Raw genomic sequence first — 14437 nt, 5'->3', positions numbered from 1 at the left:
TGCCTTTCTGGATTTTACACTTTTTTCAGATGGCCCTTTTGACCGGGGGGAAGTGAGACTTCATTGTAGTGCAGATTTCCTTTGCAAGCTTGCTTGGTTGGCCAAAAAGGGCGTATGCGTTTTTTCCTGAATATATTCAGGAACAAACGCATACGCCCTTTTTGGCCAAGTGCATCATTGTGGGCGTTCTGCCTCTTTTCCTATGCTTTAAATGCAATTCCAGTCTACCTCCTGAAATCGGTTTCCTGCAATTCTGCCCCGCTTTCAAGTCCTCTTGGCAGCCTGACTTCAGTATATTTTTGGACGATAGCTGTCATTTATAACTCTGCAGGTTTGTGAATTACAGTGCCCCTGAGCTCCTTTCTTCAACTCGCTTTCTTGTGAGCTGGCCGCAACACCGCAGGATTGCTTCAGGCCCTAATCAGTTTCCAGCACGGCACACTGAGCCTTTGGTTAATTACCTTCCTTGTGGGAAATGAGAGTTAAATTTGCCCGTCCAGACACCTCCAGCTAGTCTCTCGTTGGTTCTCCCTATTCCTGTTCATCTTCCGCAGTAACTTCAAACTGGGCCAAACAGGAGTTTAAAGGCACTGACTCTCCAAGTCGGGAGAGTGTTAGTAAAGCCTCTGGAATGTTGCACCCGAGTACCAGGGGACGAGAACGGAGACATATTTGAACACGTTTCCCGATCACACGTTTGATCATACTCTGGGTTCCACATGCATGGTTTAGCTGAAGGAAGAATCCCTTAAAGCTGGAGCGTGGAGACCCGTGGAATGGGTACCATGCAATATGACTTCAAAGGGTCTTCATTTGCTCACCGAACCTCTCCAATCCTATCACTGCTGCGTTTATGCCAGTGTACACACGCTTGATTCTCTTTCGGAGACATAGCAATCCATAGGTTTTATGATACTTACTAGTCAGGTACATTCTTAGGCGTTTAATATGGGGTGTTGAGTCCATTTCGTTGAGCAAGGAGTAGCTCTTGTCTATTCCATATTTGGCTTAAGGAACTTTATCTGTGCTCATTTCAATCTCTGGTTTTATGCAGCACCCAACTCACCTTTCCCCTTAAGCAAGCATAAGTTGGTTTTCTAAATTTGAGACCCTGTTCTGTTTTGTAATCCAGTTCTTGTGTAGCCAAGTTTACATTCCGTGTATTAGTGATATCTTATGATGTTTCTTTTTCTGTGTGACTTATTTCAGTTAGAATCATCGTACCTGAATCCACTCATTATGCTGCTACGGGCCTGATGACATAGATGTCATTGCTGAGTGATATTGCATTGTACATAAGTACCACAACTTCTTTATCCATTTTTCACTTTCTGTGATATTGAACTTGTACCGTAAACGAGGTTCTTGTAAACAGAGCCGTCCCAACTTTGGGGTGGCTGTGTCTTTTTGATTTTAGTTTCCCTAAGCTATGGGACCATAAGTGGAAGTGCCCTAGGCTCTGTTGCTTTGTTTTTTAGATGTTTCAGGAAACACCATACACTTCTCCAGAGTGGCTGTTGGCAATTTACATCCCGCCCATCAGCATAACAAGGCTCCCAGTTCTCCATGGCCTGTCCTGCCTTTCTGGATTTTACACTTTTTTCAGATGGCCCTTTTGACCAGGGGGAAGTGAGACTTCATTGTAGTGCAGATTTCCTTTGCAAGCTTGCTTGGTTGGCCAAAAAGGGCGTATGCGTTTTTTCCTGAATATATTCAGGAAAAAACGCATCCGCCCTTTTTGGCCAAGTGCATCATTGTGGACGTTCTGCCTCTTTTCCTATGCTTTAAATGCAATTCCAGTCTACCTCATGAAATGGGTTTCCTGCAATTCTGCCCCACTTTCAAGTCCTCTTGGCAGCCTTACTTCAGTATATTTTTGGACGATAGCTGTTATTTTTAACTCTGCAGGTTTGTGAATTACAGTGCCCCTGAGCTCCTTTCTTCAACTCGCTTTCTTGTGAGCTGGCTGCAACACCGCAGGATTGCTTCAGGCCCTAATCTGGTTCCGGCACGGCACGCTGAGCCTTTGGTTAATTCCTCTTCCTGGTGGGAAATGAGAGTTAAATTTGCCCGTCCAGACACCTCCAGCTAGTCTCTCATTGGTTCTCCCTATTCCTGTTCATTTTCTGCAGAAATTGCAAACTGGGCCAAACAGGAGGTTAAAGGCACTGACTCTCCAAGTCGGGAGAGTGTTAGTAAAGCCTCTGGAATGTTGCACCCGAGTACCAGGGGAGGAGAACTGAGACATATTAGAACACGTTTCCCGATCACACGGTTGATCATACTCTGGATTCCACATGCATGTTTTAGCTGAAGGAAGAATCCCTTAAAACTGGAGAGTTGACACCCGTGGAATGGGTACCATGCAATATGACTTCAAAGGGTCTTAATTTGCTCACCGAAACTCTCCAATCCTATCACTGCTGCGTTTATGCCCCTGTACACACGATTGATTCTCTTTCAGAGACATAGCAATCCATAGGTTTTAAGATACTTACTAGTCCGGTATATTCTTAGGCGTTTAATATGGGGTGTTTAGTCCATTTCGTTGAGCAAGGAGTAGCTCTTGTCTATTACATATTTGGCTTAAGGAACTTTACCTGTGCTCATTTCAATCTTTGGTTTTATGCAGCACCCGAACTCACCTTTCCCCTTAAGCAAGCATAAGTTGCTTTTCTATATTTGAGACCCTGTTCTGTTTTGTATTCCAGTTCCTGTGTAGCCAAGTTTACATTCCGTGTAGTAGTGATATCTTTTGATGTTTCTTTTTCTGTGTGACTTATTTCAGTTAGAAGCATCATACCTGAATCCACTCATTATGCTGCTACGGGCCTGATGACATCGATTTCATTGCTGAGTGATATTGCATTGTACGTAACTACCACAACTTCTTTATCCATTTTTCGCTTTCTGCGATATTGAACTTGTACCGTAAACGAGGTTCTTGTAAATGGAGCCGTCCCAAACTTTTGGGTTGCTGTGTCTTTTTGATTTTAATTTCCCTAAGCTAGAGGACCATAAGAAGAAGTGCACTAGGCTCTGTTGCTTTGTTTTTTAGATGTTTCAGGAAACACCATACACTTCTCCAGAGTGGCTGTTGGCAATTTACATCCTGCCCATCAGCATAACAAGGCAACCAGATCTCCATGGCCTGTCCTGCCTTTCTGGATTTTACACTTTTTTCAGATGGCTCTTTTGACCGGGGGCAGGTGAGACTTCATTGTAGTGCAGATTTCCTTTGCAAGCTTGCTTGGTTGGCCAGAAAGTGCGTATGCGTTTTTTCCTGCAGAAAAAAACGCATACGCCCTTTTTGGCCAAGTGCACCATTGTCGACGTTCTGCGTCTTTTCCTATGCTTTACATGCAATTCTGGTCTACCTCGTGAAATCGGTTTCCTGCAATTCTGTTGCGCATTCAAGTCCTCTTGGCAGCCTTACTTCAATATATTTTTGGACGATAGCTGTCATTTATAACTCTGCAGGTTTGTGAATTACAGTGCCACTGAGCTCCTTTCTTCAACTCGCTTTCTTGTGAGCTGGCCGCAACCCCGCATGATTGCTTCAGGCCCTATTGTGGTTCCGGCATGTCACACTGTGCCTTTGGTTAATTCCTCTTCCTGGTGGGAAATGAGAGTTAAATTTCCCCGTCCAGATATCTCCAGCTAGTCTCTCATTGTTTCTCCCTATTGCTGTTCATTTTCCGCAGGTATTGCAAACTGGGCCAAACAGGAGGTTAAAGGCACTGACTCTCCAAGTGGGGAGAGTGTTACTAAAGCGTCTGGAATGTTGCACCCAAGTAGAAAGGGACGAATACTGAGACATATTTGAACACGTTTCCCGATCACACGGTGGATCATACTCTGGGTTCCACATGCATGTTTTAGCTGAAGCAAGAATCTCTTAAACCTGGAGAGTTGAGACCCATGGAATGGGTACCATGCAGTATGACTTCAAAGGGTCTGCATTTGCTCACCGAACCTCACCAATCCTATCACTGCTGCGCTTATGCCGCTGTACACACGCTTGATTCTCTTTCAAAGACATATAAATCCATAGGTTTTAAGATTCTTACTACTCAGGTATATTCATAGGCGTTTAATATGGCGTGTTGAGTCCACTTCGTTGAGCAAGGAGTAGCTCTTGTCTATTACATATTTGGCTTATGGAATGGTATCTGTGCTAATTTCAATCTCTGGTTTTATGCAGCACCCCAACTCACCTTTCCCCTTAAGCAAGCATAAGTTGGTTTTCGACATTTGAGACGCTGTTCTGTTTTGTAATTCAGTTCCTGTGTAGCCAAGTTTACATTCCGTGTAGTAGTGATATCTTATGATGTTTCTTTTTCTGTGTGACTTATTTCACTTAGAATCATCGTACCTGAATCCACTCATTATGCTGTTACGGGCCTTATGACATAGATTTCATTGCTGAGTGATATTGCATTGTACGTAAGTACCACAAATTCTTTATCCATTTTTCGCTTTCTGCGACAATGAACTTTAACCGTAAACGAGGTTCTTGTAAACTGAGCCGTCCCAAACTTTGGGGTGGCTGTGACTTTTTGATTTTAATTTCCCTAAGTTATACGACTACAATAGGAAGTTCCCTAGGCTCTGTTGCTTTGTTTTTTGGATGTTTCAGGAAACACCATACACTTCTCCAGAGTGGCTGTTGGCAGTTTACATCCCACCCATCAGCATAACAAGGCTCCCAGTTCTCCATGGCCTGTCACGCCTTTCTGGATTTTACACTTTTTTCAGATGGCCCTTTTGACAGGGGGGCAGTGAGACTTCATTGTAGTGCAGATTTCTTTGCAAGCTTCCTTGGTTGGCCAAAAAGGGCGTATGCGATTTTTCATGAATATAATCAGGAAAAAACGCATAGGCCCTTTTTGGCCAAGTGCATCATTGTGGACCTTCTGCCTCTTTTCCTATGCTTTACATGAAATTCCAGTCTACCTCCTGAAATCGGTTTCCTGCAATTCTGCCCCGCTTTCAAGTCCTCTTGGGAGCCTTACTTCAATATATTTTTGACGATAGCTATCATTTATAACTCTGCAGGTTTGTGAATTACAGTGCTCCTGAGCTCCTTTCCTCAACTCGCTTTCTTGTGAGCTGGCCGCAACACCGCAGGATTGCTTCAGGCCCTAGTTTGGTTCCGACATGGCATGCTTAGCCTTTGGTTAATTCCTCTTCCTGGTGGGAAATGAGAGTTAAATTTGCCCGTCCAGACACCTCCAGCTAGTCTCTCATTGGTTCTCGCTATTCTTGTTCATCTTACGCAGTAATTGCAAACTGGGCCAAACAGGAGGTTAAAGGCACTGAGTCTCCAAGTGGGGAGAGTGTTAGTAAAACGTCTGGAATGTTGCACCCGAGTACCAGGGGACGAAAACTGAGATACATTTGAACACGTTTCCCAATCACACGCTGGATCATACTCTGGGTTCCACATGCACGTTTTAGCTGAAGGAAGAATCCCTTAAACCTGGAGAGATGAGACCCATGGAATGGGTACCATGCAATATGACTTCAAAGGGTCTGCATTTGCGCACCGTATCTCACCATTCCTATCACTGCTGCGTTTGTGCCGCTGTACACACGCTTGATTCTCTTTCGGAGATATAAAAATCCATAGGCTGTAAGATTCTTACTAGTCAGGTATATTCTTAGGCGTTTAATATGGGGTGTTGAGTCCACTTCGTTGAGCAAGGAGTAGCTCTTGTCTATTACATATTTGGCTTATGGAATGGTATCTGTGCTAATTTCAATCTCTGGTTTTATGCAGCACCCCAACTCACCTTTCCCCTTAAGCAAGCATAAGTTGGTTTTCTACATTTGAGACCCTGTTCTGTTTTGTAATTCAGTTCCTGTGTAGCCAAGTTTACATTCCGTGTAGTAGTGATATCTTATGATGTTTATTTTTCTGTGTGACTTATTTCACTTAGAATCATCGTACCTGAATCCACTCATTATGTTGCCACGGGCCTGATGACATAGATTACATTGCTGAGTGATATTGCATTGTACGTAAGTACCACAACTTCTTTATCCACTTTTCGCTTTCTGCAACCTTGAACTTGTACTGTAAACGAGGTTCTTGTAAACAGAGCCATCCCAAACTTTGGGGTGGCTGTTTCTTTTTTATTTTAATTTCCCTAAGTTATAGGACTATAAGAGGAAGTGCCCTAGGCTCTGTTGCTTTGGTTTTTGGATGCTTCAGGAAACACCATAAAGTTCTCCAGAGTGGCTGTTGGCAATTTACATCCCGCCCATCAGCATAACAAGGCTCCCAGTTCTCCATGGCCTGTCCTGCCTTTCTGGATTTTACACTTTTTTCAGATGGCCCTTTTGACCGGGGGGCAGTGAGACTTCATTGTAGTGCAGATTTCCTTTGCAAGCTTGCTTGGTTGGAAAAAAAGTGTGTATGCGTTGTTTCCTGAATATATTCAGGAAAAAACGCATACGCCCTTTTTGGCCAAGTGCATCATTGTGGACGTTCTGCCTCTTTTACTATGCTTTACATGCAATTCCAGTCTACCTCCTGAAATCGGTTTCCTGCAATTCTGTCCCGCTTTCAAGTCCTCTTGGCAGCCTTACTTCAATATATTTTTGGACGATAGATGTCATTTATAACTCTGCAGGTTTGTGAATGAGAGTGCCCCTGAGCTCCTATCTTCAACTCGCTTCCTTGTGAGCTGGCCGCAACACCACAGGATTGCTTCAGGCCCTAGTGTGGTTCCGGCACGGCACGCTGAGCCTTTGGTTAATTCCTCTTCCTGGTGGGAAATGAGAGATAAATTTGCCCGTCCAGACACCTCCAGCTAGTCTCTCATTGGTTCTCTCTATTCCAGTTCATCTTACGCAGAAATTGCAAACTGGGCCAAACAGGAGGTTAAAGGCACTGACTCTCCAAGTGGGGAGAGTGTTAGTAAAGCGTCTGGAATGTTGCACCCGAGTACCAGGGGACGAAAACTGAGACACATTTGAACACGTTTCCCAATCACACGGATCATACTCTGGTTTATACATGCATGTTTTATCTGAAGGAAGAATCCCTTCAACCTGGAGAGTTGAGACCCATGGAATGGGTACCATGGAATATGACTTCAAAGGGTCTGCATTTGCTCACAGAACATCACCAATACTATCACTGCTGCGTTTATGCCGCTGTCCACACGCTTGATTCTCTTTTGGAGACATATAAATCCATAGGTTTTAAGATTCTTACTAGTCAGGTATATTCTTAGGCGTTTAATATGGGGTGTTGAGTCCACTTCGTTGAGCAAGGAGTAGCTCTTCTCTATTACATATTTGGCTTATGGAACGGTATCTGTGCTAATTTCAATCTCTGGTTTTATGCAGCACCCCAACACACCTTTCCCCTTAAGCAAGCATAAGTTGGTTTTCGACATTTGAGACCCTGTTCTGTTTTGTAATTCAGTTCCTGTGTAGCCAAGTTTACATTCCGTGTAATAGTGATATCTTATGATGTTTCTTTTTCTGTGTGACTTATTTCACTTAGAATCATCGTACCTGAATCCACTCATTATGCTGCTACGGGCCTGATGACATAGATTTCATTGCTGAGTGATATTGCATTGTACGTAAGTACCACAACATCTTTATCCATTTTTCGCTTTCGGCGACATTGAACTTATACCGTAAACGAGGTTCTTGTAAACAGAGCCGTCCCAAACTTTGGGGTGGCTGTGTCTTTTTGATTTTAATTTCCCTAAGTTATAGGACTATAAGACGAACTGCCCTAGGCTCTGTTGCTTTGTTTTTTGGATGTTTCAGAAAACACCATACACTTCTCCAGAGTGGCTGTTGGCAATTTACATCCCGCCCATCAGCATAACAAGGCTCCCAGTTCTCCATGGCCTGTCCTGCCTTTCTGGATTTTACACTTTTTTCAGATGGCCCTTTTGACCGGGGGGCAGTGAGACTTCATTGTAGTGCAGATTTCCTTTGCAAGCTTGCTTGGTTGGCCAAAACGGGCGTATGCGTTTTTTCCTGAATATATTCAGGAAAAAACGCATACGCCCGTTTTGGCCAAGTGCATCATTGTGGACGTTCTGCCTCTTTTCCTATGCTTTACATGCAATTCCAGTCTACCTCCTGAAATCGGTTTCCTGCAATTCTGCCCCGCTTTCAAGTCCTCTTGGCAGCCTTACATCAATATATTTTTGGAGGATAGCTGTCATTTATAACTCTGCAGGTTTGTGAATTACCGTGCCCCTGAGCTCCTTTCTTCAACTCGCTTTCTTGTGAGCTGGCCACAACACCGCAGGATTGCTTCAGACCCTAGTGTGGTTCCGGCATGGCATGCTGAGCCTTTGGTTAATTCCTCTTCCTGGTGGGAAATGAGAGTTAAATTTGCCCGTCCAGACACCTCCAGCTAGTCTTTCATTGGTTCTCCCTATTCCTGTTCATCTTACGCAGAAATTGCCAACAGGAGGTTAAAGGCACTGACTATCCAAGTGGGGAGAGTGTTAGTAAAGCGTCTGGAATGTTGCACCGGAGTACCAGGGGACGAAAACTGAGACACATTTGAACATGTTTCCCGATCACACGGTGGATCATACTCTGGGTTATACATGCATGTTTTATCTGAAGGAAGCATCCCTTAAACCTGGAGAGTTGAGACCCGTGGAATGGGTACCATGCAATATGACTTCAAAGGGTCTGCATTTGCTCACAGAACCTCACCAATCCTATCACTGCTGCGTTTATGCCGCTGTCCACACGTTTGATTCTCTTTTGGAGACATATAAATCCATAGGTTTTAAGATTCTTACTAGTCAGGTATATTCTTAGGCGTTTAATATGGGGTGTTGAGTCCACTTCGTTGAGCAAGGAGTAGCTCTTCTCTATTACATATTTGGCTTATGGAACGGTATCTGTGCTAATTTCAAGCTCTGGTTTTATGCAGCACCCCAACACACCTTTCCCCTTAAGCAAGCATAAGTTGGTTTTCGACATTTGAGACCCTGTTCTGTTTTGTAATTCAGTTCCTGTGTAGCCAAGTTTACATTCCGTGTAGTAGTGATATCTTATGATGTTTCTTTTTCTGTGTGACTTATTTCACTTAGAATCATCGTACCTGAATCCACTCATTATGCTGCTATGGGCCTAATGACATAGATTTCATTGCTGAGTGATATTGCATTGTACGTAAGTACCACAACTTCTTTATCCTTTTTCGCTTTCTGCGACATTGAACTTGTACCGTAAACGAGGTTCTTGTAAACAGAGCCGTCCCAAACTTTGGGGTGGCTGTGTCTTTTTGATGTTAATTTCCCTAAGTTATAGGACTATAAGACGAAGTGCCCTAGGCTCTGTTGCTTTGTTTTTTGCGTGTTTCAGGAAACACCATACACTTCTCCAGAGTGGCTGTTGGTAATTTACATCCCGCCCATCAGCATAACAAGGCTCCCAGTTCTCCATGGCCTGTCCTGCCTTTCTGGATTTTACACTTTTTTCAGATGGCCCTTTTGACCGGGGGGCAGTGAGACTTCATTGTAGTGCAGATTTCCTTTGCAAGCTTGCTTGTTTGGCCAAAAAGGGCATATGCGTTTTTTCCTGAATATATTCAGGAAAAAATGCATACGCCCTTTTTGGCCAAGTGCATCATTGTGGACGTTCTGCCTCTTTTCCTATGCTTTACATGCAATTCCAGTCTACCTCCTGAAATCAGTTTCCTGCAATTCTGCCCCGCTTTCAAGTGCTCTTGGCAGCCTTACTTCAATATATTTTTGGACGATAGCTGTCATTGATAACTCTGCAGGTTTGTGAATTACCGTGCCCCTGAGCTCCTTTCTTCAACTCGCTTTCTTGTGAGCTGGCCGCCACACCGCAGGATTGCTTCAGGCCCTAGTGTGGTTCCGGCACGGCACGCTGAGCCTTTGGTTAATTCCTCTTCCTGGTGGGAAATGAGAGATAAATTTGCCCGTCCAGACATCTCCAGCTAGTCTCTCATTGGTTCTCCCTATTCCAGTTCATCTTATGCAGAAATTGCAAACTGGGCCAAACAGGAGGTTAAAGGCACTGACTCTCCAAGTGGGGAGAGTGTTAATAAAGCCTCTGGAATGTTGCACCCGAGTACCAGGGGACGAAAACTGAGACACATTTGAACACGTTTCCCGATCACACGGTGGATCATACTCTGGGTTATACATGCATATTTTATCTGAAGGAAGAATCCCTTAAACCTGGAGAGTTGGCACCCATGGAATGGGTACCATGCAATATGACTTCAAAGGGTCTGCATTTGCTCACAGAACATCACCAATCCTATCACTGCTGCGTTTATGCCGCTGTCCACATGCTTGATTCTCTTTTGGAGACATATAAATCCATAGGTTTTAAGATTCTTACTAGTCAGGTATATTCTTAGGCGTTTAATATGGGGTGTTGAGTCCACTTCATTGAGCAAGGAGTAGCTCTTATCTATTACATATTTGGCTTATGGAACGGTATCTGTGCTAATTTCAATCTCTGGTTTTATGCAGCACCCCAACACACCTTTCCCCTTAAGCAAGCATAAGTTGGTTTTCGACATTTGAGACCCTGTTCTGTTTTGTAATTCAGTTCCTGTGTAGCCAAGTTTACATTCCGTGTAGTAGTGATATCTTATGATGTTTCTTTTTCTGTGTGACTTATTTCACTTAGACATATATACACTACCAAAAGTAAGGTAGTTAGCTAGTGGGAAGCAGCCGCATAGCACAGGGAGATCAGCTCGGTGCTTTGTGTCCGCCTGGAGGGGTGGGATAGGGAGGGTGGGAGGGAGGGAGACGCAAGCGGGAAGAGATATGGGAATATATGTATATACATAACTGATTCATTTTGTTGTGAAGCTGAAACTAACATACAATTGTAAAGCAATTATACTCCAATAAAGATGTTAAAAAAAAAAATAGAATCATCGTACCTGAATCCACTCATTATGCTGCTACCGACCTGATGACATAGATTTCATTGTTGAGTGATATTGCATTGTACGTAAGTACCACAAATTCTTTATCCATTTTTCGCTTTCTGCGACATTGAACTTATACTGTAAACGAGGTTCTTGTAAACAGAGCCGTCCCAAACTTTGGGGTGGCTGTGTCTTTTTGATTTTAATTTCCCTAAGTTATAGGACTATAAGACGAAGTGCCCTAGGCTCTGTTGCTTTGTTTTTTGGATGTTTCAGGAAACACCTACACTTCTCCAGAATGGCTGTTGGCAATTTACATCCCGCCCATCAGTATAACAAGGCTCCCAGTTCTCCATGGCCTGTCCTGCCTTTCTGGATTTTACACTTTTTTCAGATCGCCCTGTTGACCGGGTAAGTGAGACTTCATTGTAGTGCAGATTTCCTTTGCAAGCTTGCTTGGTTGGCCAAAAAGGGCGTATGCGTTTTTTCCTGAATATATTCAGGAAAAAACGCATACGCCCTTTTTGGCCAAGTGCATCATTGTGGACGTTCTGCCTCTTTTCCTATGCTTTACATGCAATTCCAGTCTACCTCCTGAAATCGGATTCCTGCAATTCTGCCCCACTTTCAAGTCCTCTTGGCAGCCTTACTTCAATATATTTTTGGAGGATAGCTGTCATTTACTACTCTGCACGTTTGTGAATTACAGTGTGCCTGAGCTCCTTTCTTCAACTCGCTTTCTTGTGAGCTGGCCGCAACACTGCAGGATTGCTTCAGACCCTAGTGTGGTTCCGGCATGGCATGCTGAGCCTTTGGTTAATTCCTCTTCCTGGTGGGAAATGAGAGTTAAATTTGCCCGTCCAGACACCTCCAGCTAGTCTCTCATTGGTTCTCCCTATTCCTGTTCATCTTACGCAGAAATTGCCAACAGGAGGTTAAAGGCACTGACTATCCAAGTGGGGAGAGTGTTAGTAAAGCGTCTGGAATGTTGCACCGGAGTACCAGGGAACGAAATCTAAGACACATTTGAACATGTTTCCCGATCACACGGTGGATCATACTCTGGGTTCCACATGCACGTTTTAGCTGAAGGAAGAATCCCATAAACCTGGAGAGTTGAGACCCGTGGAATGGGTACCATGCAATATGACTTCAAAGGGTCTGCATTTGCTCACAGAACCTCACCAATCCTATCACTGTTGCGTTTATGCCGCTGTCCACACGTTTGATTCTCTTTCGGAGACATATAAATCCATAGGTTTTAAGATTCTTACTAGTCAGGTATATTCTTAGGCGTTTAATATGGGGTGTTGAGTCCACTTATTTGAGGAAGGAGTAGCTCTTGTCTATTACATATTTGGCTTATGGAACGGTATCTGTGCTAATTTCAATCTCTGGTTTTAGGCAGCACCCCAACACACCTTTCCCCTTAAGCAAGCATAAGTTGGTTTTCAACATTTGAGACCCTGTTCTGTTTTGTAATTCAGTTCCTGTGTAGCCAAGTTTACATTCCGTGTAGTAGTGATATCTTATGATGTTTCTTTTTCTGTGTGACTTATTTCACTTAGAATCATCGTACCTGAATCTACTCATTATGCTGCTACGGGCCTGATGACATAGATTTCATTGCTGAGTGATATTGCATTGTACGTAAGTACCACAACTTCTTTATCCTTTTTCGCTTTCTGCGACATTGAACTTGTACCATAAACGAGGTTCTTGTAAACAGAGCCGTCCCAAACTTTGGGGTGGCTGTGTCTTTTTGATTTTAATTTCCCTAAGATATACGACTATAAGGGGAAGTGCCCTAGGCTCTGTTGCTTTGTTTTTTGGATGTTTCAGGAAACACCTACACTTCTCCAGAATGGCTGTTGGCAATTTACAACCCGCCCATCAGCATAACAAGGCTCCCAGTTCTCCATGGCCTGTCCTGCCTTTCTGGATTTTACACTTTTTTCAGATGGCCCTTTTGACCGGGGGGCAGTGAGACTTCATTGTAGTGCAGATTTCCTTTGCAAGCTTGCTTGGTTGGCCAAAAAGGGCGTATGCGTTTTTTCCTGAATATATTCAGGAAAAAACGCATACGCTCTTTTTGGCCAAGTGCATCATTGTGGACGTTCTGCCTCTTTTCCTATGCTTTACATGCAATTCCAGTCTACCTCCTGAAATCGGTTTCCTGCAATTCTGCCCCGCTTTCAAGTGCTCTTGGCAGCCTTACTTCAATATATTTTTGGACGATAGCTGTCATTTATAACTCTGCAGGTTTGTGAATTACAGTGCCCCTGAGCTCCTTTCTTCAACTCGCTTTCTTGTGAGCTGGCCGCAACACCGCAGGATTGCTTCAGGCCCTAGTGTGGTTCCGGCACGGCACGCTGAGCCTTTGGTTAATTCCTCTTCCTGGTGGGAAATGAGAGATAAATTTGCACGTCCAGACACCTCCAGCTAGTCTCTCATTGGTTCTCCCTATTCCAGTTCATCTTACGCAGAAATTGCAAACTGGGCCAAACAGGAGGTTAAAGGCACTGACTCTCCAAGTGGGGAGAGTGTTAGTAAAGCGTCTGGAATGTTGCACCCGAGTACCAGGGGACGAAAACTGAGACACATTTGAACACGTTTCCCAATCACACGGATCATACTCTGGTTTATACATGCATGTTTTATCTGAAGGAAGAATCCCTTCAACCTGGAGAGTTGAGACCCATGGAATGGGTACCATGGAATATGACTTCAAAGGGTCTGCATTTGCTCACAGAACATCACCAATCCTATCACTGCTGCGTTTATGCCGCTGTCCACACGTTTGATTCTCTTTTGGAGACATATAAATCCATAGGTTTTAAGATTCTTACTAGTCAGGTATATTCTTAGGCGTTTAATATGGGGTGTTGAGTCCACTTCGTTGAGCAAGGAGTAGCTCTTCTCTATTACATATTTGGCTTATGGAACGGTATCTGTGCTAATTTCAATCTCTGGTTTTATGCAGCACCCCAACACACCTTTCCCCTTAAGCAAGCATAAGTTGGTTTTCGACATTTGAGACCCTGTTCTGTTTTGTAATTCAGTTCCTGTGTAGCCAAGTTTACATTCCGTGTAATAGTGATATCTTATGATGTTTCTTTTTCTGTGTGACTTATTTCACTTAGAATCATCGTACCTGAATCCACTCATTATGCTGCTACGGGCCTGATGACATAGATTTCATTGCTGAGTGATATTGCATTGTACGTAAGTACCACAACATCTTTATCCATTTTTCGCTTTCGGCGACATTGAACTTATACCGTAAACGAGGTTCTTGTAAACAGAGCCGTCCCAAACTTTGGGGTGGCTGTGTCTTTTTGATTTTAATTTCCCTAAGTTATAGGACTATAAGACGAACTGCCCTAGGCTCTGTTGCTTTGTTTTCTGGATGTTTCAGAAAACACCATACACTTCTCCAGAGTGGCTGTTGGCAATTTACATCCCGCCCATCAGCATAACAAGGCTCCCAGTTCTCCATGGCCTGTCCTGCCTTTCTGG

Source organism: Lagenorhynchus albirostris, chromosome 2, assembly GCF_949774975.1.
Source record: "Lagenorhynchus albirostris chromosome 2, mLagAlb1.1, whole genome shotgun sequence".
Taxonomy (NCBI): Eukaryota; Metazoa; Chordata; class Mammalia; order Artiodactyla; family Delphinidae; genus Lagenorhynchus; species Lagenorhynchus albirostris.
Note: the sequence above shows the minus strand (reverse complement) of the source record.